Source organism: Scyliorhinus canicula, chromosome 2 (genome assembly GCF_902713615.1).
Source record: "Scyliorhinus canicula chromosome 2, sScyCan1.1, whole genome shotgun sequence".
In the NCBI taxonomy this organism is placed as follows: Eukaryota; Metazoa; Chordata; class Chondrichthyes; order Carcharhiniformes; family Scyliorhinidae; genus Scyliorhinus; species Scyliorhinus canicula.
The window spans coordinates 149477195-149501507 of NC_052147.1; the positions used below are offsets into that span (position 1 = coordinate 149477195).

Consider the following 24313-nt stretch of genomic DNA (forward strand, 5'->3'; position numbering starts at 1 on the left):
CCTCGAACGCGGTGTACAGTCGGTCACTCGCGCGGATGGGGGACTGGTGATAAGCGGACTTAAGGTCCACAGTGGAGAAGACTTTGTATTTCGCGATATCGTTTACCATGGCGGAAATACGGGGAGATGATACGCGTCCAGTTGCATAAACCAGTTGATGGTCTGGCTATAGTCGATGACCATCCGGTTTTTCTCCCCAGTCCGGACCACCAGCACTTGGGCTTGCCAGGGACTGTTGCTGGCCTCGATGACCCCTTCCTTCAGCAACCTCTGGACCTCGGACCTGATGAAGGATCGGTCCTGGGCGCTGTACCGTCTGCTCCGTGTTGCGACGGGTTTGCAATCGGGGGTGAGATTAGCAAACAAGGAGGGGGGGTCCACTTTGAGGGACGCGAGGCTGTAGACAGTGAGGGAGGGTATAGGGCCGCCAAATTGGAAGGTCAAGCTCTGCAGGTTGCATTGGAAGTCCAGTCCTAGGAGTGCCGGTGCGCAAAGGTCAGGGAGGCTAACCCGATTTTGTGTTTTACAGGATGGACAGGGAGCGCGCAGCGTCTTACCGTGGCAGGGTGAACGAAGCTTTCCGTGCTCCCGGAGTCCAGCAGGCAGCCCGTCTCATGGCCGTTGAGGTGGATCAGCGTCGTTGTTTTGGCGAGCGTGCGTGGCCGTGACTGGTCGAGTTGAATGGCCGCGAGCCGTGGAGAAGAACCATCGTTGTAGTCGTCGTCGGCCGAGTAGTTGCTGGCAGAACCTTGCGTGCCAGTTCAGGATGATGGTGCCCAGGATCCGCACGTGGAATCGGGGCCCCAAGATGGCGGCGCCCAGGACTCGCACGTGGAGTCGGGGTCCCAAGATGGCGGCGCCCAGGACCCGCACGTGGCGTCCGGGGCCCAAGATGGCGGCGCCCGCGGGGCCCTCGTGGTTGCTGGGGGCGGGGTTAGCGGTGACGGCAGGCCGATCGGAGCGGCTGAGAGCGGGTGCAGAGAGGCGCGCAGGCCGGGCGCAGGAGCCCAGGGGCGGCGACGAGAGATTTGCGTGGTGCGCTGGAAGGGCCCGGAAGGGCCCGGAGGAGAGGGGGAGGCGCGCAGGCCGGGCGCAGGGGCCCGGGGGCGGGGGGGAGAGATTGGCGCGGTATACTGGAAGGGCCTGCAAGGGCCCGGAGGGGGGGATCCCCGGTCGCTGTGCGGTACAGCAGCGACCGATTTGGCCTGGCAGACGGATGAAAAGTGGCCCTTCTTCCCGCAGCTCTTACAGAGGGTGGAGCGGGCCGGGCAGCGCGAGCGAGGGTGTTTAGCGAACCCACAGAAATAGCAGCGGGGCCCCGCGGCGCAGGCCTGAGGGGGGTCGGGAGCGGCGGATGGCGGTGGGGGAGCGTGCCAGGAGGCCCAGGGTGCTGCAGCGCGGCTGGGGGCATAGGCGCAGGCGTTTAAATCGGCGACCTCCAGGGAGGTGGAGAGAGTCCGTGCCTCAGTTAGGCTGAGGTCGCCTTTCTCCAGCATCCGCTGGCGGATAGCGGCAGACTGCATCCCAGCCACGTAAGCATCTCTAATCAGAAGTCCATGTGCTCCGTGGCTGAAACTTGGAGGCAGGAGCAATTCCTCCCCAGGACAGTGAGGGCCTGGTAAAAATCGTCTAATGACTCACCGGGGAGCTGTTGTCTGGTAGCCAGCAGATGTCGGGCGAATACTCTGTTTACCGGTTTAAGAAACTGTCCATTCAGCTTAAGCATGGCCGCGTCGTAATCTTTTCCTCCGCAATCATCGCGTAGGCCGCCATGCCCACGCTGGAGTGGAGGATGTGAAGCTTCTGTGCCATGGTGGGGGGGCTGTTTGCGGACGCCAGGTATCCATCGAAACATGCCAGCCAATGTTTAAAGATTTCTGAAGTGTTCTGAGTTTGCGGGCTGATGCGGAGGCATTCGGGCTTGATCCGGAGCTCCATCTTCAAAATTCTAGCTTATTAAATTGATGAACCATCAATCGAACGCGAGACGAGTTGCTGTACAAAAGTTAGGCTTTAATAAGTTCGAAGTTAGCCCTGCGGTCGACTACAGTAAATGGACGACCGCCGGGCGTTCTGGGTATTTATACCTCGCTCTGGAGGCGGGGTTAACTCAGCCTCTCGACCAATCGGGGAGCCGTCACATGACTGGTCTCAACCAATCGGTCGAGAGGCACATGACCGACCAGGGCCAATGGTAAGCCAGTGTCCTGCACCAATGGCAGACAGCTATGCAAATCATACCACCACAGGGTGATAAAGCGGTGATGTAGTCACGGGTACGGCTTCCGCTAATTTCCAGCCGACTATTTTACGCAACAAAATCTCTCAGGTTTACCTTATATCCCTGTTAGTACGCATGCATTAATAAACGTCCGAATTCTGGAGGCTTGATCAATATTGTCCAAACACTTGTAGGTTTTTTTCTGTTTCCAATTGGATTTCTAATTCAAATTTTGGGTTGTCTCGGAGTGGTGGGGCCACTTCTAAGTCATGTCCCGTCAGATGTCGCCAGTAAATGTTGCTCGTTATGCTCTCTCCTTAATTGGCTCTGTTTATGGCGGTTAATATGGTCACCATCCTTAATTCTAATTATGCTTGCTCAAGAGTTGCCAGATATCTTTTCGATACCAGCCTCCCCGGACAGGCGCTGGAATGTGGCGACTAGGGGCTTTTCACAGTAACTTAATTGAAGCCTACTCGTGACAATAATTGATTTTCATTTCATTTTCATTCCTCACCCCAGCCAACAGCGCCTTTTCCATCTTGAAAAATTGTATCCACGAATACACTTTATGTACCGGGAGATAAACGAATACTTTCGTTCCCTCAGGTGTAAGAACCTCCGCGGGCCCACTGCTCCCATCTCCTTCATGAGCCCAGCCAGCACCTGCGACCCCCCCCTTACTGGTCCAGCGAGCATGGCTGGGACCCGTCTATCTTCGGTTCCTGCACCATGTTCCAATCCCCCACTTCTATCAGGTCATTGGTATCCAGATTCGGGATGGCACCCAGCACCCATTTCACCCATTTCACAAACCTCGCATCAGCCCAGTTGGGGCCATATACACTTGCCAGCGTCACAACCTCCCCTCTAGCGCCCCGTCACTATCATGTACCTGCCCCCCCGGTCCACCACCACCTTCTCCACCTGAAACCTCACCCTCTTTCCCAAACCACCGACTGCCGCTACTGCCCCCTTCTCCATCTGAAACCACCCTCTTTCGCAAACCACCAATACCGCTACCCCCCCCCCCCCTTGAGCTCTGCTATCGAACCCTGAGTGGGAGATCTGACTCACCCACCCTTCTTAAGCCTCACCTGATCCTTCACCCTCAGATGAGTCTCCTGCAGCATCACCATGTTGGCCTTTATGCTCTTTAAATGTGTAAAAACCCTCGCCCTCTTCACCAGCCCCTCTAACACCCTCAGTTCCACGACCATCCCCATTAGAGCAGGGTAGGTGGATTAGCCATGCTAAATTGCCACTTAATGGAAAAGATAATTGGGTAATCTAAATTGAAAGAAAACTGTATTTCTCTCTCCACAGTTGCTTCCAGACCTGCAGAGTTTAACCAGCATTTTCGGGTTTCATATCCGATCTCCAACAACTGCAGTATTTTGGTTTTATATTGTTTTTTATTTTAATTTTTCCAATCAAGGGGCAATTTAGCATGGCCAGTCCACCTAACCTGCACATCTTTGGGTTGTGAGACACACGCAGACACGGGGAGAATGTGCACACTCTACGCGGACAGTGACTCAGGGCCAGGATTGAACCCAGGTCCTCGGTGCCATGAGGCAGCAGGGCTAACCACTGTGCCACCATGCCCCCCAATAATGCTATATTACTAACAGCTGCTGTCTGAATAAATGGTGTGATCTGAAATTGTTGAATATTGTTCAATATTGAGCTCTGAGCTTGCCCGAGTTCTTTCTTGAGATTCTTTGAAGCGTGTTGGAGGCAGAGAGCATAGAGGTCACTGTGGGAGTGCATTGAAATGACAAATGACTAGACGCTCAGGCTCGGCGTGTAGGGGTAATCTGCAAAGCCACCACCCAATATCTGTTTAATCTTCCCAATGTAACAGAAACTCTGTGGTGAGCAACAAATACAAAATACCGAACTGAAAAACCACCGTTGCTCAGTTTGCAAGCGTGTGCCTGAGCATGTCATTCTAATTGCACTGTTAATTCTATGATTCTATGAATTCTATGATTCTAATTCTCTGACCTCTCTGTCCTTGACCTGCTACGCTATTCTAGGAATGGCAGACCAAGAGAATAAGGAACCCCTCCCCCGCCATACCTTTGAATTGGGCAGAAACATCCTTTGCCTCTTTCCTCATCCTAATACCACCCACTTTTACCTTGAACCCTTTTGCCATTTCATTGCCCCTGCCCTTCATCCAATCACAGACCTTTTTTTACAAGTTTTGTTCTTTTTCCAGGCGTGATATTTGCTTGAAACCTGCTCATTTTAAGAATCTAGGTTATGAGGGTATGTCGAGGGATTAGGCACTTGAGGGGAGATGGTGGCATAGTGGTGTTTTCACGGGACGAGTAATTCAATGGCCCCGGTTCAAATCCCACCACGGCAGATGGTGAAATTTGATTTCAATAGCAATCTGGAAATAAAGGTCTAATGATGGATGAAAATGAAAATGAAAATGAAAATCGCTTATTGTCACGAGTAGGCTTCAATGAAGTTATTGTGAAAAGCCCCTAGTCGCCACATTCCGGCACCTGTCCGGGGAGGCTGGTACGGGAATCGAACCGTGCTGCTGGCCTGCTTTAAAAGCCAGCGATTTAGCCGAGTGAGCTAAACCAGCCCATGACCATGTTGTTTACGTTGTTGTAAAAATGAATTTGGTTCACTCATGTCATTTAAGGAAGAAAATCTTTTTTTTTTGCTAATCTTTATTGTCACAAGTAGACTTACATTAACACTGCAATGAAGTTACTGTGAAAATCCCCCAGTTGCCACACTCCGGCGCCTGTTTGGATACACTGAGGGAGAATTCAGAATGTCCAATTCATCTAACAAGCACATCTTTCGGAACTTGTGGGAGGAAACCGGAGCATCCGGAGGAAACCCACGCAGACACAGGGAGAACGTGCAGACTCCGCACAGACAGTGTCCCAAATGGGAATCGAACCTGGGACCCTGACACTGTGAAGCAACAGTGCTATCTACTGTGCTATCATGCCGCCCACTGCTGTCCTTACTTAGTCTAGCCTATGTGTGACTTCAGACCTACAGCAATGTGGTTGGCTTTTAAATGCCCTCTGAAATGGCCTGAAAGAGCAATTAGGGATAGGCAACAAATGCTGGCCCAGCCAGCGATGCTGAGTGAATAAAAATAGAGTTGTGTGCTGTTTTTCAAAATTATCTGCATTAGGCCTTCCATTCAACACGTGGTGGGTGCAGAGCAACTGATAATGGTGTTGTTGCAGACAAAGTGAGGGACGATGAGTTGGAACTTGAACCCATCTCTTAAAGTTATCTCTTAAAACTCGCGGCATCTGTATAAGAAAACCATAGAACCCCTCCAGTGCAGAAGACGCCCATTCGGCTCATCAAGTCTGTACTGACCCTTCAAATGAGCACTCTACCCATACCCACTCCCCTATCCCTGTAACTCCATAATCTAAACTGCACATCCCTGGACACAAGCCAATCCATCTAATGTGCACATCTTTGGACTGTAGGAGGAAACCAGAGCACCCGGAGAAAACGCACGCAGGCACAGGGAAAACGTGCAGACTTCACACAGACAATGATCCAAGGCCGGATTGAACACGGATCACTGGTGCTATGAGGCAGCAGTGCTAATCACTGTGCCACCGTGCCACCTAAAGAATACGAGGGGAGTATATTTGATTACATTTCAACAAATAACAAGAGTTTGGGATTAGAATATCTACCCCAATGGCTTCCCAGTTCTAGTTTTTGGGTATATCTGAAGAAATGTGGGTATCTCTCAGCGTAAGGAAGGTCAAGGAGCACCCTAGACAGGTGAACAAATTAGAACATAGACATGGAACATACAGTGCAGAAGGACGCCATTCGGCCCATCAAGTCTGCACCGACCCACTTAAGCCCTCACTTCCCTGTAAACCCTATCCCTGTAACCCAATAACCCCTCAACCTTTTTTGGTCACTAAGGGCAATTTATCATGGCCAATCCACTTAACTTACACGTCTTTGGACTGTGGGAGGAAACCGGAGCACCCGGAGGAAACCCACGTAGACACAGGGAGATCGTGCAGACTCCGCACAGACAGTGACCCAGCAGGGATTTGAACCTGGAACCCTGGCGTTGTGAAGCCACAGTGCTAATCACTTGGGCTACCGTGCTACTGTGCTGCCCATGTATGTAAGGGAGAGTAGGGACATGACCTCGACCCAGCGGCCAAATGGGTAATGCAATTCTCAATTGTTCCTTGAAAATGCTGGTCCATAAGCCTGTTATTGAGTGTACTTTGAGAATGTCAGAGTAAAGAAGTTGCATTGAGATGCTCTGTGAAGGAAAGTTGAATTCTATTGTACTTGCTGTAATTTTTAAACTGAAATATTCCGCCCTCAGGCTGCATGCCTGACATGGAATTTAAGTTGTAGATATGAAGAGTCGACTATACTGTATGGAGGCAAGTTGGATTTTATTGCACTTCCTGTAATTCTCAAGTTGAAATGGTTTGTAATGTACTTTCACAAATTTTATAAATAATGTATATTTTTGAAAAGGCAAACAACTGCTGGTCAAATACATTGTGCATTAATTTTCACTATAGTTAAATAAAAACCATACCAGTGCAGAGTCCCTTTGAAGCACCAAACAGACGGTCACAAAGGATTATAAATCTCTTGCAACATCTCTACATTTTTCCAGTTCTGATGAATGGGCAACTACCTAAAGCCTAACTCTGTTTCTGCGTCCGTGCTTGTTGCCTGACTTACTGAGCATTTCCAGCAATTTCAGTTTTCATTTCCGTGTACTCTGCATACTTGGTTTCACGTGGATGATGTTGAAACATGTCTTCAGGAATCTAACCTAGTGGTTCAATTTGAACACTGAGACACTACGGCTAGACTAACATTTCAAATGTTAATTGTTTAAGGTGGAATTATTGGGATACATCTCTTGAGAAAGATATGAGTATATTCAGAGGAGGGCGTCCCAAACTGTGCATTGTGACAAGTGGCGGGGGTAGAGAATCTTGAACAGTGCGCTGCCGAGAAACCCACGGCAAGGGGATTAGATTAGAGAGTCCCACCCAAAATGACTGTGGTGTTAGATGTTGGTTTCTTTAAAAAAAGTTGTAGTTTAAACAATTCCCACCAATGTGGAACTTTCCCCGGCTAACGGGCGGACTTGTTGAGGAAAAAAGGTGCAAGAATAGTGGAAGGAGAGGGTGTCCCACCGGTGGATGGACCCGTGGACCAGGAGTGGGTTTAGCAGAAAGGAGCAGTTGATAAGATGGTGTTGAGAGTACAACTAGGGGCAGGGAAGGTTTCAGAGATCTACAAGGAATTGATGGAGTGGGAGGGAGCCCCGATAGAGGAGGTGAAGCAAAAGTGAGTAGAAGAGATGGGTGAATCAATGCATCTTCATCCTGTGCCAGGCTCAGCCTGATACAATTCAAGGTGGTCCACAGGGCATACATGACGGTGGCCTGGAGCAGGTTCTTTGAGGGGGTGGAGGATAAGTACGGGCGCTGTGCAGGGGGTCCCGCGAATCATGCCCATATGTTTTGGGCATGTCCGAGGCTGAGGGGTTTCTGGCAAGGGTTTGCTGACCTCATGTCAGAAGTATTAAAACTGAGGGTGGTTCCAAGTCCAGAGGTGTCGGACGATCTGGGAGCCCAGGGGGCGAGAGAGGCCGATGTTCTGGCCTTTTCCTCCCTGGTGGCCAGGGGGGGGGACCCGATTAAGACGGCGCTCGACTACCTCGAAACGAGGCTGGAGGCTCAGGACCAGGCGATCCAGAGGGTGGAGGAGACGATGGGGGGAGCACGAGGAGAAGCTCACTGTGATGGCGGCCGTGTTGGGGGTGATGTGCGATATTCAGAGGCAGCTCCAGGAGGAGGTTTTGGAGAACCAGTCCCGGAGGCAGAACCTGAGGATTGTGGGGCTGCCGGAGGGCAGTGAGGGAGCGGACGCTGGCTTCTACATGGCACGGATGTTTGAAAAGTAAGAAGTCTTACAACACTAGGTTAAAGTCCAACATGTTTATTTCAAACACTAGCTTTCGGAGCACTGCTCCTTCCTCAGGTGAATGAAGAGGTATGTTCCAGAAACATATATATAGACAAAGTCAAAGATACCAGACAATGCTTAGAATGCGAGCATTAGCAGGTAATTAAATCTTTACAGATCCAGAGATAGGGGTAACCCCAGGTTAAAGAGGTGTGAATTGTCTCAAGCCAGGACAGTTGGTAAGATTTCACAAGCCCAGGCCAGATGGTGGGGGGTGGATGTAATGCGACATGAATCCCAGATCCCGGTTGAGGCCGCACTCATGTGTGCGGAACTTGGCTATAGGTTTCTGCTTGGCAATTTTGCGTTGTCGTGCGTCCTGAAGGCCGTCTTGGAGAACGCTTACCCGGAGATCAGAGGCTGAATGCCCTTGACTGCTGAAGTGTTCCCCGACTGGAAGGGAACATTCCTGCCTGGTGATTGTCGCTCAATGCCCGTTCATTCGTTGTCACAGCATCTGCATGGTCTCGCCAATGTACCATGCTTCGGGACATCCTTTCCTGCAGCGTATGAGGTAGACAACGTTGGCTGAGTCGCACGAGAACGTACCGCGTACCTGGTGGGTGGTGTTTCTCACGTGTAATGGTGGTATCCATGTCGATGATCTGGCACGTCTTGCAGAGATTGCCATGGCAGGGTTGTGTGGTGTCGTGGTCACTGTTCTGAAGGCTGGGTAATTTGCTGCAAACAATGGTTTGTTTGAGGTTGCGCAGTTGTTTGAAGGAAAGTAGTGGGGGTGTGGGGATTACCTTGGCAAGATGTTCATCTTCATTGATGACGTGTTGAAGACTGCGAAGAAGATGTCGTAGTTTCTCCGCTCCGGGAAAGTATTGGACGACGAAGGGTACTCTGTCAATTGCATCCCGTCTTCTGAGGAGGTCGTTGCGTTTTTTGCTGTGGCGCGTTGGAACTGTCGATTAATGAGTCGAGCGCCATATCCCGTTCGTACGAGGGCATCTTTCAGCGTCTGTTGATGTCTGTTACGCTCCTCTTCGTCTGAGCAGATCCTGTGTATATGGAGGACTTGTCCATAGGGGATGGCTTCTTTAATATGTTTCGGGTGAAAGCTGGAGAAGTGGAGCATCGTGAGGTTATCGGTGGGCTTGCGGTAAAGCGAAGTGCTGAGGTGACCGTCCTTGATGGAGATGAGTGTGTCCAAGAATGCAACTGATTTTGGAGAGTAGTCCATGGTGAGTCTGATGGTGGGATGGAATTTATTGATGTCATCATGTAGTCCACACGATGACATCAATAAATTTCATCCCACCATCAGACTCACCATGGACTACTCTCCAAAATCGGCACGCTGTGGGAGGCATTGAAGGCAGTGGTAAAGAGGGGGGGGGGGGGAGTATATTTCGATATGGGGGGGGGAGTATATTTCAATATGGGGACACAGAGATAAGATGGAGCGGGCAGAGATGGCAAGGTTAGTGGAGGAGATTTTGCAGGTGGACAGGAGGTGTTCAGAGGCTCCGGAGGCAGCCTTGTTGAGGGAAGGGGCAGTCTATGAATATTGGAAAAAGGCGAGCAGGATGTTGACGCATCAATTGAGGAAACAGGAGGCAGCGAGGGAGATTGGAAAAGTAGTAAAGGATTGGGGGAGAACACAGTTTTGGATCCGGTGGGGGTGAATGAGGTGTTATGGTTTTCTACAGGAGGCTGTATGAGACGGAACCCCCAGCCAGGGTGGAGGGAATGAGGTGGTTTTTGGAGGTGTTGGAGTTCCTAAAGATAAAGGATGACCTGGTGGAGGGAGTGGGTACCCCCATTGGGCTGGTGGAGGTGATGGAGGGTCTTGGGGCAATGAAAGCGGAGAAGACCCTGGGCTTGGACGGAAACCCAGTGGAATTTTTCAAAAGGTTCTCAGGGGAATCTGTGGCCTCTGCGAGTCAGTGTGTTTAATGAGGCGAGGGAGCAGGAGCTGCTCCCCCCCAGGTTATCACAGGTTTCGATCTCCTTAATTTTAAAGAGGGACAAGGATCCGGAGCAGTATGGGCTACAGGCCCATTTCACTATTAAATATGGACACCAAGTTACTGGCCAAGATCTTGGCCTCAAGGATGGAGGACTGTGTGCCGGGGGTGATAGGGGAGGACCAGACGGGGATCATTAAGGGGAGGCATCTGTCAGCCAACAGCAGGAGGTAACTGAATGTTATGATGATGCGCCCGGAGGGACAAAGTGTGGAGGTGGTGGTCGCCACGGATGCGGAGAAGGCCTTCGAACGGATGGAGTGGGATTATTTGTGGGAGGTGCTGGGGCGATTTGGGTTCGGTCAAGGGTTTGTGGACTGGGTCCAGTTATTGTAGCAGGCACTGGTGGCGAGTGTGCGGACAAACCGGGTGAACCCGGCGGGGGGGGGGGGGGGGGGGGGGGGGGGGGGATAGTTGTATGCGTATAACTTGCTGCTTTATATTTCGGACCTGTTGGAGGGTACTGTGAGGATTATGATGATTTTGGAGGAATCCGGCTGGTTCTCGGGGTATAAATTGAACAAGGGGAAGAGCAAGGTCTTTCTGATCCAGGCGAGGGGGCAGGAGAAGAGGCTGGGGGAGTTGCCGTTTCAGGTGTTGGAGGGGAACTTTTGGTATTGGGCATTCAGGTGGCGCAGGGGTGGGAGCAGCTGCATAAGCTGAATTTGGCTCGGCTGGTGGAACAGATGAAGGGGTTTTAGGAGGTGGGATGTGCTCCCGCTGTCATTGGCGGGACTGTTGCAGTCGGTGAAGATGATGGTTCTCCAGAGGTTCTTGTTTTTGTTCCAGACCTTCACGCTTTTTATTCCGAAGGCTTTTTTTAGGAGGGTGAACGCGGTGATTGCAGGGTTTGTTTGGGTGGGTGAAGCCCCGCGGGTGAAGAACATAGCTATGGATCTGCAGTGGGGAGGGGCCGGTGTGGAAGTGGATGGAGACAGTCTCTTGCAAAGACAAGTGTTTGGGGGCATTGTTAATGGCGCCTCTGCCGTTCTCGCCGGCCTGGTACTCCACAAGCCTGGTGGTGGTGGCGGCCCTCAGGGTGTGGGGACAATGGCGGCAGCACCTGAGGCTGAAGGGGGCCTCAGTTTGGGCACCAATTTGTGGGAATCACCAGTTTGTTCCGGGGAGGGGGTTAGATGGGGGGTTTCGGGAGTGGCATTAGGCGGGGATTGAGCGGTTTGGGGATCTGTCCATTAACAACGGCTTTCCAAGTTGAAGGAAAAATTTGAGCTCCCCGTTCGGAATGGGTTCCGGTATTTGCAGGTGAGGGTCTTTATTCGGAGGCAGATACCGTCCTTTCCTCACCTGCTGCTCCAGGTGCTACAGGGCAAGATGGCGTCAAGAACAAGGATAGGGAAGGGGAAGGTGTCGGAAATTTACAAGGAACTGATGGGCTGAGAGGGAGCCGATAGGGATAGTGAAGCATAAGTGGGAGGAAGAGTTGGGTAGGGAGCTGGAGGCTGGGTTGTGGGAGAATGCCCTGAGGAGAGTTAATGCATCATCGTCGTGCGCTAGGCTCAGTCTTATCCAGTTTAAGGTGGTCCGTAGGGCACATTTGACTGTGGCCCGGATGAGCAGGTTTTTTGAAGGGGTGGAGGACAGGTATGGACGATGTGCGAGTGGGTCTGCGAACCATGTCCACATATTTTGGGCGTGTCCGAAGCTTGGGGAATTCTAGCAGGGGGTTTGCTGACATTATGTCGGAGGTCCTGAAGTTGAAGGTGATCCCGAGTCCAGAAGGGGCAATCTTCGGAGTGTGGGAAGACCCAGGAGACCAAGGGGTGAGAGAGGCCGATGTTTTGGACTTTGCCTCCCTGGTAGCCCGGAGATGGATATTATTAGAATGGAGGGAATAGGGGCCGCCGAAACCGGGGCTGTGGGTTAGTGACCTGGCAGAGATTATTGGGCTGGAAAAGATAAAATTCGTGTTGAGGCATTCTGTGGAGGGGTTTGCCCAGAGGTGGCAGTCGTTTATCGACTTCTTCGAGAATTCTCGCTTGAGATAGTTAATTCTTTCACCAATCTGCCTTTGAGCTTTCAGCCAGTAATCACTAACCTTTGCAATTTGATTTCTTCTACAATTCTGATTCCCAAGTGAACCTTTATCAAATCCTTCTTTGTAGACAATGATTTAAAACTAGGTGTGCTTTGATATTTGACCAGTAATATAATCAGTAACATTATTAACTGTGGACTTGGATCCCCCCCCCAAGGAATGTTCTCGCACATCACATTCACAACTGCTGTTTTGACTGAACATTATACTTTTTCTAGATGTGCCACTGCAAGACAAGTTGTTTGCCATTGTTTTAAAAGAGAAACTGTTCTTATTGCATTGACCTTGACGACCTTTGAACCACAACCCAGGACTTATGCACAGTGTGGTCGACGAGATGGAATTTTACTGATGGACAGTATCATAGGATCCCTACAGTACAGAAGGAGGGCATTCGGCCCATCAAGTCTGCACTGGCTCTTTAAAGAGCACTCCACTGAAGCTTGCCCTATCCCAATAACCACTTAGCCTAACCTAAACATCTTTAGACACTAAGGAGCAATTTATCATGGCCAATCCATCTAAGTGGCCCATCTTTGGACTGTGGGAAGAAACCGGAGCACCCGGAGGAAACCCCACACAGGCAGGGGAAATTGTGCAATCTCCACCCAGACAGTTACCCAAGACTGGAATTGAACTCAGGACCCTGGCACGGTGAGGCATCAGTGTCAACCACTGTGCCACTGAGGCGACACAGGTGAGAGACACCATTCCGGGTGTGCAAACGTCCCGAGTTCTGTGAACCTCGCAGACTTTGTAGAGCCTGTTGGAAAAGTTGATCATGATAAAAATTGCTTGTTCCAACCTATATTTTGGGTAAGTCTGAACAAGGCCTTGAAAGACTGGAATGGAGTCAGAAATTTGGCTTAAAGGGATACTGCTTCCAGGATTTACTACTGCAGCCCCTATGGATTAGTCAACCACTGAAACCGATGGAAGAAGAGATATAGAGTCTAGCCCTGTTCAGTTTATTCAGAGACTTGATAATGTACCTCCCAAGGGTTGTTTCTTTTCCACCAGTATATGCTACTGTTATAGAACAGACCAATTTGGGGCTATTTGTGCTTTTAAAAAATGCCTTTCTTCTTATATTTCTGTACAAAATGCTTTCTCCTTTCAATTAAATTAGCTTTATTACTTCCTCTCTTCCCACTTCTTTTTTTTTATACCCTTAACAGGGTAAAGGATGAGAGGATGTTTCCCCTTGTGGGAGAGTTGAGGACCAGAGGGTATAATCTCAGAGTAAGGGGTCACCCAGTTCAGACAGAGACAAGGAGGAATTTCTTCTCTCAGAGGGTAGTAGAGGCTGGATCGTTAAAGTATGTTCAAGGCTGAGATGCACCGACTTTTAATCAGTGAGGGAATCAAGGGTTATGGAGATAAGGTGGGGCAATGGAGTTAATGATTATCACATTAGATCAGTCATGATCTCATTGAATTGTAGGTCAGACATGATGGGCTCATTGGACAACTTTTGCCCCTTTATATTATGGTGTTTATCATTGATGCACCATCAATTGGACTCGAGTCGTAGTGAAGTTCCAAACAACAGGCTTTAATACGCTAGATGTGAGCCCGGCAGTGGTCATACAGAGAAAGGCCGACTGCCAGCCAGTACGAGCTCTTATACCCTGCCTTGTAGGCGGAGCTACCAACCTCTCAGCCAATCGGCGGGGAGTCACATGACCAGCCACAACCAATTGGCAGAGAGGCACATGACTTGCCTGGGCCAATGGGCAGCGAGGCTGCTGTACCAATGGCAGCTTGGTTCTCCGGTAATATGATCTCTCTAGCCATACTACCACAATCATTATTATAATAACTCTCATCATTCAATATTCAATAAAATTGTAATTTTAACACATTTCCTGGTATTGTTATTCATTCCTGTTACATTCGGAGTGTGGCTTTAAATATGAGACCCTACAAGAGACTCTCGTGTCCATATGCTCTTCCTCTGAAATTTTCTCATACAACCCGAGCAGAAGCAATACCTGTTTGTTTACTTCTTGCAGTCCCACTGTCCAAAACTTTAAAGACACCTTCCATGTGAGTAAGAAATGTACAGATGCATTTCCTGCATTCCTTTACGCTGCATATATTAGTCATGGCGCAGCCTTCTCTACACTGGAAAACACTGCAGGTAGATTGGGTAAGTACTAAGGATAGATAGTTTTGTTGACACATGCTGTCTGTGCTCAGACATGGAGAATTACTTTTTTGGCTGAGGTACCATAAGCATGCATAGATTACTTCAAGCAATGAAGTCAGACTTTCGGGAGTAGGAAGGGGAAAGAGACCTGTCTGAAAAATATGACTCTATCCTTTGGATTGATGACCTAACATAATAATGAATGATTAATGTTTTGCAGCATGATGCTTGACGCTGGAGAATATTCATTTGAAAAGGCAAGGCTATAGCTCCGAACTATATGAAAGGTCATGAGCTTGTTCAGTTTTCGCTATCTGAGTAAGATCATGTACATTAGTGGTATTGGAGTAGCATCTTTTATCCCAATAATCCCTCAACCTAACCTATGCATCTTTCGACAATAAGGGGCAACTTATCATAGCCAATCCACCTAACCCACACACCTTTGGACTGTGGGAGGAAACCGGAGCACCCGGAGGAAACCCACGCAGACACGGGGAGAACGTGTAGACTCCGCACAGACAGTGACCCAAGCCGGGAATCGAAACTGGGACCCCGGTGCGGTGAGGCAGCAGTGCTAACCACTGTGTCACCCCGACTTGCCCCAGAAGGGGAACAAACATCAAACGGAGAAATAAGAATAACTGGTTTGCATTACTTTTGGGTTGTATTGGATCAGTAAAATGGCTGAGAGAGGTATTTTTAATCTCTCTCCACAGATTTCCAATCATGAGTAGGAGTTTACCCAGAAAGGGGAAAGAATTCAAACGGGGAAATAAGAATAACTGGTTTGCATTACTTTTGGGTTGTATTGGATCAGTAAAATGGCTGAGAGAGGTATTTTTAATCTCTCTCCACAGATTTCCAATCATGAGTAGGAGTTTACCCAGAAAGGGGAAAGAATTCAAACGGGGAAATAAGAATAACTGGTCTGAACTGTTTCTTAAAATCCTTTTGGATAAAGTCCTGCCCATGATTGGGAATGTGTAGAGAGAGGTAAAAAAAATCCTCTCTCACTCAGTTTACTAACCCAGAACCACCCCCGCCCACCTACAGTGGGCTATCACTAGTCTTTGGCCTCTTGCCAAGGATGGGGTTGTAAGCGGCGAGCAAGTGTTCTCCACAATTCACTTCCTCCTTACAGAGGGAAGTGGTTGCTACTGTATCAGGCTGTTAGCAGAGTTGGCGAGAGAGAGAGAGGGGGACAGTGTAGAAGCTGAGCGAGTGCAGTAACAGGGCGAAGTGGAGCAGCACAGTGAGTAACTCAATCTTCATTGCTCAGGGCAAACCTGTGTTTGTGAGTGGACTGGTCCTCGCACTTGTCCAGCCCTCACTCGGGGGAGAGGCGGGTAAATGCTGTCTAACTTCTCCCCTCCTCTCAACACCATCTGTGACCTGGGATCAGATCCAATCTCTCCAGCTTCTGTGCCACCCCCCCCCCCCCCCCTCCCCGAATTTAACCTTCTGCTTTTGCTAAATGGCAGCTGCAATCTCTATATTTCAACTTGTGTGTGACAGGACGCAACTTTTTGGCTGGGAAATGTAGCCCGCTTTTGATGCACCTTGCTCAGGATAAAATCCTGCTTTCTCTCGTTGGAACGGTGTCCCGAATCGCAAGATATCACTTCCACAGTTTGACTCAGTGCATGTGCTCGATCTGTACTTGTGCCGAGCCCTGGCTTGGGTGTGGGGACTTTGGTGCCGTTTTGTTATCAGTTTCCCAGTGGTTCAGTTGGTGGGGACCAGATCTGTGTGACACTGTCCCATTTGAGCTGTCAGCTCTTTCTGTTATCTGACCAACAGTAAACCGTTTCAGTGTGTGCCCCACCTCGCTTCCTCTGTAGACTTGAACTCATTTAAAGCTCTGCTGCACGGGCCCCAAATTGTCCCCCTTGGCCCACCCACCCATCCATCCATCCATCTCTGTGCTGGCTGACTTATATTGACTCCCTGACCGAGATCACCTCGATTTTAAAATTCCCACATTTTAAGCTCACATCTTTCCGAGTGCCTGCCTCTCCCTTCTGTAAGCTCCTCCAGCCCTCCCAGATCCCTGGGCTCCCTCAATTCTGGCCTCGCCTGCAATGTCCTCAATTTTAATCACTCGTGATGATCCTCTGAGCTCTGGGATCCTCTCTGTAAACCTCTCCACTGTCTCTTCCACCCTGCTTCAACGATGCTCCAGAAAACCCACCTCTTCCACCACGCTTTTGGCAATTTGTCTCAACATCTCCATATGTGGCACAGTGTCAACGTCTGTTTGGTGATGCTTCTGTGAAGTACCTTGGGACAGTAAAGGCACTAAATACAGAGCCATTTGTTAAGAGCCATTTATCTTGTAATATTTTTAATGAACATCATTCTGAATTTCAAAAGAAACATTCATTGGACAACCTGGGTTAAATTTTTAAGAAGTGCGCACCAGATGCAGAATGCCCCTTGTAGGTTCAGTTGAAGTTATCCTTCATATTTTCCATTTTTATTTTTACAAGCTCGAAGTTGTTGCAAATACAAGAAAAAAAATCTGCGGCCAAACTATTCAAAACCTATTGACTGATACCTCTGGCAGATCAGTTTCTATCTTTGTGAGTGTTTGGCTCCAGCTCAGAGACCTATGGTATCCTAACAGTGTTGTGTCTGAGTCAGTTCACAAGTAATTTGGTGTTTTGTGGTTCCTTGAACATGGCAAGGCCTCCAAAAGCACTTCACAGAGGCATGAGGAAAATGGCTGCTGAGCCATAAGACTGATTAGGAAGGGTGACCTGAAGCTTCGTCAGTTGAGCTTTGTGTAGGGTGCTTTATGGAGCAGAAGGGATTTGTAGAGGAAAAAAGTGGCTGAAGGTAAGATCACCAAGGCAAGCGAGAGAAGGTGGAGCTCAACAATGAGGCCAGAGTCAGAGAGTTCTGCAAAGGGAGGGGTTTTGTTGGCTGGAAGTGGTTACTGAGATATAGAGAAATTATAGCATGTTAGTGTTTATAAATAAGAGTGAATTGTTTGTTTAAGTTGACGGAAGAAGATGGGGTGGGGGGGGGGGGGGGGTCAATGTGCCTCTGTAAGAATGTCTATGAATGTTTTAGTTGATGTAAATTCGATATGGGTTGCAGGGGTTTGAACATAGGAACATAGGATATCGGAATGAGGAGCAGAAGTAGGCAATATAGCCATTTCAGCCTGCTCCGCCATTCAATCAGATCATGGCTGATCTCTCCCTGGTCTCAAATCCACCTTCCTACCTGTTCCCCATATCCTTTTAACTGATTTTTAAAAAAAAATCAGAAATCTATCTATCTTCTTCTTGAAACCATTTAATAACTCAGATTCCATTGCACTATGGGGCAGCGAGTTCCACAGATTCACTGCCCTCTGCAAGGAGCCGTTCCTCCTCATCTCAGGATGCATTTAGGTTTGTCTACCGCGAAGAATGTAAGACAAAGGAGAATGAAGTATTTGAGTCTGGAGGTGAAAAAAAGCACCTTCGAAGGTTTAGGCTGGTTAATGTAGAGATAAAGACAGCCAAAGTAATGGAGGAAGCTGGCAATTGTGAGATAGCGAGTACAAAGGCAGGAATTTCAGCTTGGCTTCAAAGACAACTCCAAGGTCCTGACTCGTCTGAATCAACTGGAAGCATTGATCACAAACTTGAAGGTTTGGGTGGGGAGTCGGGGTGGGGTGGGGTGTCTCGAATTAGTGTCAGGGTGGAGGGCTGATCAGAACTCGCGAGTGACTGGGAAGTCAAAGCCTGTGCTTTCAGTCTCCACCCTGATGACTAAAGGAAGTTAGGGTCATCCATAACTGGATGTCAGTCCAGGTGTTTGACACATTGAGCGGCACAGTTGGGTGGCACGGTGGCACAGTGGTTAGCGCTGCTGCTCCAGGGACCCGGGTTCAATTCGGGCCTCGGGTGACTGTCAGTGTGGCGTTTGCACTTTCTCCCCGTGTCTGCGTGGATTTCCTCCGGGTGTTCCGGTTTCCTCCCACAGTCCAAAGATGTGCGGGTTTAGGTGGTTGACCATGATAAATTGCCCCATAGTTACCAAAAGGTTAGGTGGTATTACTGGGTTATGGGCATGGGGTGGTGGCGGCGGCTTAGGTGGGGTGCTCTTTCCAAGGTCCTGCGCAGACTCGATGGGCCGAATGGCCTCCTTCTGCACTGTAAATTCTATGAACATGGAAGCAGTGGAAGGGTTCACAAGTGGGGTGGAGAGGTCAAGTTGGATGTCATAGCTGTCATGTAAATGAGGAAAAGGAGGAGGAGGGGATCAATTGCTGTGGGTCCCGGAGGCCGATACCGTTGTGGCAAGAGAAGGAATTATTTTAAATGTTCTGGTGACAATTGGATACGAGGTGATCTGATTGCTCTTTGAAAGCAGGACATTTTCTCATGCCTATTTTAACTGGCAGAAGGAGCCTCTGTTTCATGTTTGATCTGATAGATGGCATTTGCAATAGCGCAACACCCCATCAGTCACTGGGCCAGAGTGTTCGTCTGTTTAGATGTTGAATTCCTGGAATAGACCTGAACCTCACTGATACAAAGACGAGAGCACCACCACTGAACCATGCTGACTGCAGAACACAGAGATAGATGGAAATTGACATGATTCAAATGTGACACAGAATAAATAATTGGACCTTGTTTGATAATTTTCAGAAGGTGAGTAGATTTTTAACACATACAGTAACAGCAAAGGATGGCAAACTGCAACAGCAGGAGGTCTTAATCTGCAGGAATACATTTCTCAAAAACTCCAGAGATTGGTGGCAAAAGGGGTAATACTTTAGTCAGGACAGATTATCACTAGGGCAGCACGGTGATGTGGTAGTTAGCACTGCTGCCTCATGGCGCTGAGGTCCCGGGTTCGATCCCAGCCCTGGGTCGCTGTCCGTGTGGAGTTTGCACATTCTCCCCGTGTTTGCGTGAGTTTCATCCCCACAACCCAAAGATGTGCAGGTTAGGTGGATTGGCCACGCTAAATTGCCCCTTAATTGGAAAAAAAGAATTGGATACTCAATATATTTTTTAAAAGGACAGATTATCACTGTCACCCTGGAGGTTACACACAGAGTGTGTGAGATGATGTGTTAAAGGGTGGCTGTGGAATAGAAGCTGGGGAAAATTCCTCTACCATTAAACTATGTGAGAAGCTTCAGGAACTTTCACGTTAACTTTGTCAGCCAAGGGGCAGCACGGTGGCCTAGTGGTTAGCACAACCGCCTCACGGCGCTGAGGTCCCAGGTTCGATCCCGGCTCTGGGTCACTGTCTGTGTGGAGTTTGCACATTCTCCCCGTGTCTGCGTGGGTTTCGCCCCCACAACCCAAAAATGTGCAGAGTAGGTGGATTGGCCACGCTAAATTGCCCCTTAATTGGAAAAAATAATTGGGTAATCTAAATTTATAAAAAAAAACTTTGTCAGCCAGGAAATGGCTTAATTAATAATAATCTTTATTATTGTCACAAGTAGGCTTACATTAACACTGCAATGAAGTTACTGTGAAAAGCCCCTGGTCACCACACTCCGGCGCCAATTCAGGTACACAGAGGGAGAATTCACAATGCCCAATTCACCAAACAAGCAAGTCTTTCGGGACTTGTGGGAGGAAACCGTAGCACCTGGAGGAAACCCACACAGACACGGGGAGAACATGCAGACTCCCCACAGACAGTGACCCAAGCTGGAATCGAACCTGGGACCCTGGAGCTGTGACACCATAGTGCTAACCACTGTGCTACCATGCCACCCAGTTTAGGAATAGAATACGTCTGAGGTTTATGATTTGCTGGTGGCACGTCTCCAACTCTTTTTTTAGAAAGATACTCTTTCAACAAAGAAGCGAATGACTCATGGAGATTGTATTCTATGACAGGCAATGTGACTCGTTGATGGACACACTCTTGGGAGTGAGATGAATTGTCATTTATGATCGCATTTTGTATCCTCAGGGTATGTCATTGTGTTTCACAGCTCATGAATTACTTTTGATTTGTGTACAGATGGCAGCCAATAGGCAAACAGTGAGGTGACACAAATGAGAACAGACAGACTAGTCCTCAGGTTAACCTCATGACATTAAGAGAACCCCACCAAGAAGACAGTACAAGGACAAGTGCCTCAAATCCAGCCATCCAAAAACTGGAGAGGTCCATCAACCAGTCATCTTCGTGGGTGGCACGGCAGCACAGTGGTTAGCACTTTTGCTTCACAGCAAAAGTCCTTAGTGTCCAAAGAAGGTCAAATGGGGTTACTGGGTTATGGGGATGGGGTGAAGGTGTGGGCTTGGGTAGGATGCTCTTTCCAAGGGCCGGTGCAGACTCAATGGGTGGAATGGCCTCCTTCTGCACTGTAAATTCTATGATTATGTGAGCTGCGATGCATGAATTTTAATTCTTATTGAACGGATAAAATAACTTTGGGGCCTGTTCGGTCAGGTGCTGCATGGTGTGATGGTGGGCTGGACTAGTTATTGGTTTTGTGACTGGTCTTTCCCTAAACTCTGAAAGTCCGAACTGCCCAACACATTTCATTTCAAGTTCACTGCTAATCCCGTTAACTTCCAACATTCCTGCGGTTGAGAAATCAGCGATGAGTGGTCATCCAATACCAATTTTCATAAAGAGAATGAGGGAAAGAGGCAAGGAAAATACCTTTGTACATAATAATAATCTTTATTGTCACAAGTAGGCTTACATTAACACTGCAATAATGTTACTGTGAAAATCCCCTAGTCGCCACACTCCGGCGCCTGTTCAGGTACACAGAGGGAGAATTCAGAATGTCCAATTCACCTAACAAGTAAATCTTTTGGGACTTGTGGGAGGAAACCGGAGCACCCGGAAGAAACCCATGTAAACATGGGGAGAAGGTGCAGACTCCCCACAGACAGTGACCCAAGCCGGGAATCGCTTGGCCCTGTGAATATAAGTTGATGGAACACTGAATATCTTAACTCCAGGAGTAGTCAAGGCCAAGGCTGTGCCATCCATGAAGGGAATATTTGATTCATATCTGAAGCAGAGGAGGATACAGGAACAGGCAATGGGAATAGAGCAGGGCACTGGGATTAGTCTTAGATTGCTTGAGCAAAGAGTGGACAGAGACATGATCAGTTATGACCTTATTGAATGGCGGAGCAAGCTCAAGGGCCCGAATGACCTAGTCCTGCTCCTAATTCGGATATTCAGGTTGATGGGCTGAATGGCATCCTTTGGCACTTTTAACATCTATGGGCTTGTGATTCTAAATCCTATGCTGATTTGTGGGAAAGGAGTGGAAGAGCAGTTGACGTGAAGCGCTTACATTTCCTGCCGCTTTCCCCATCATAACACCAACGGTGTTGGGATTGTCTCACAGTCCCGTTGAGACAATCAGCATTCCGGTCCCTGTCCGGGCTGGCTATTATGCTTGATCTTACAAGCCCGAGCTGGGTGGTACTGCACCTATTATTGGGAAGCTCATATTCCAGAGCCCCACAGAGAGATCAGTTTCGCCGTGGGCCGAGCGTGGGTTATCACATTCCCATTAACTGATGGTACAGCGACAAGGAGCAGGGAGACAGATTGAAGGTTTTGGGTAAGAGATGCAGGGTGGATGTGAGGAAGAATTGTTCTACCCAACCTGTGATAATGGCCCGGTAATGTGGTCAATGCCTGTGAGGGTGGTGGAAGCGTTCATGTTCACGTACTTCAACAGGATATTGGAGGGACTCTTTAGGGAAATAAACTTGCAGGGCTAACAGAGATAGAAGGAGGGGATGGAGATGGTAACTGATTGGATTGCTGTACAGTGAGCTGGCATGGGCTTGATGGGATGAATGGCTGCCCATAGGCTGAATGTGCCGTAAAGATTCCTTGGTTTAATGAGTCATTTTGTACTGTAGTTTCCACAAGCATCAGCAGTTCTCCGGTAGCTTTTGCAAATAGACATTCATCATCGATGAACCGTAACTGTAAATGTTGGCATTTAACCATGCGGGGCAATCACAGCTGAACCACACTCTGCACTTGCTTGATATTTACACACACAAGAGAGCCACCAGGCATTTTTGGATCAACTTCTCTTTCTAAGCTGACGGATTCCAAATCCAATTCTAGCCCTCATACCGCTGTGCCAGTTCAATTGCAAATGCCCTGAGTTGCCGTGGACCATATGCCACGGTGCCACAGCCAGGTGGTTCATTTACCATAGAGCTACGAAAGAAGCATTGATTGTTTTGAACACATAGCTGTTGCAACATTTAAAATGCATTACAACATGTTTAGTTGTTTTTCGGTTTTCCTTACGACACAACAACCATGCAATCTTCTGGTAACTGATCGTACGAGAGTACTTTGCAAGAGTACAACTTTGCATGCTGAAAGGACTCCATGAAGTATTGATCATGGATCCTGCTAATGAGTGTTTAGACTTGATGCATTTTTATGTTTGTCTGTCCAGTGTCTTTAAAGGTGAGATATTATTTCAATATGTCAGTCTGAATAGAGCCTTGTCATTCCACGAGGTTCTTTCCCAACTCGGGTTCAGAGGAATCAGTTTTCATCCCCTAGTGCTTCTTGATAGAAAGTGAAAGATATTGAGATTGTTTAGATGTAGAGAGCTTCCTGTGTGTAGAGCTGCATGAGGTGGACAAAGCATGTTCTTCCGTCTGTTTTCCACAGCTTATTTTCTCTGGTGCAGGTTATTGACCTGTCCTCAGAGTTATAGCTTCAGGGGCTTCGTTCTGCATCAAGCGTGACTGACCAGGAGACTCTCACATTCTTACACCAGCCAGTGGCGTGTTAGGAAGGATTTACAGGTCGACACCCACCTTCCTTGGCCATCAAGTCTTGGAATAGGACTCGAACCCGGAGCTTCTGGCTCAGAGGCAGGGGCACTAATAGCACAGTGGTTAGCACTGTTGCTTCACAGCTCCAGGGTTTCAGGTTCGATTCCCGGCTTGGGTCACTGTCTGTGAGGAGTCTGCACGTTCTCCCCGTGTCTGCGTGGGTTTCTTCCGGGTGCTCCGGGTTCCTCCCACAAGTCCCGAAAGACGTGCTGTTTGGTGAATTCTGAATTCTTCCTCTGTGGAGGCGAACAGGCGCCGGAGTGTGGCGACTAGGGGATTTTCACAGTAACTTCATTGCAATGTTAACGTGTGACAATAAAGATTATTAAAAAAATAATAATAATTTGAGGCATAATTTCACATATAATTCTAATCGACAGAAGTAGCAAACATCTCTTTCATGCACTGGAACGAGGGATTGTCATGCAGTAACACTCCTTTCCCATTTAAGAAAATACACTCTCAGTATTGGTGAGATTTGAGAGCACATTGAAGCCAGGCAGTGGCTGATGTCAGGCATATTCCTGAAGGAAATTACAAGGTGTGGATTTGGATCGATTAAGTAACTTTCTAATCTGCTGTATCAGGGTAAGGGATGCAATATGATTCACCTCTGGTGAGCCTCTGTTCTAACTATGCCAGCATGTAGAGTTGCAAAGATTTTGTTTAATTCTTTCCGGGGAATGTGGGCGTCACTGGCAGAGCCATTCATTTGTTGCCCATCCCTAATTGCCCTTGAACTGAGCGTCTCGCTCGGCCATTTCAGAGGGCGGTTAAGGATTAGCTACATTGCTGTGGATCTGGAGTCACATGTCGGCCAGACTGGGTGAGGATGACCGATTTCCTTCATTAAAAGGGGCCCGTTCATGTAGTGAACCAGATGGGTTTTTACAACAATGGATGATAGTTTCATAGTCACCGTCACTGAAAATTTTATTAATTGGATTGAAATTCTGTCAAAAGCTATGGTGGGATTTGAACTTATGGCCCCAGAGAATTAACAGAGGATTCTGGAAAAACTCAGCAGGTCTGGCAGCATCTGAAAGCAGA

The 24313-nt window shown here is 48.5% G+C and overlaps 1 protein-coding gene across 1 annotated transcript in view; it reads left to right on the forward strand.

Annotated features, from left to right (window-relative positions):
* Positions 1-15564: 15564 nt before the first annotated feature.
* LOC119959306 (integrin beta-2-like) overlaps positions 15565-24313 on the forward strand; it is a 121150-nt gene continuing 112401 nt past the window's right edge. Inside the window, exon 1 of the mRNA XM_038787615.1 lies at positions 15565-15696. The gene's annotated coding sequence lies outside the window, so the exon portion shown is untranslated. The remainder of the gene's footprint in view (positions 15697-24313) is intronic.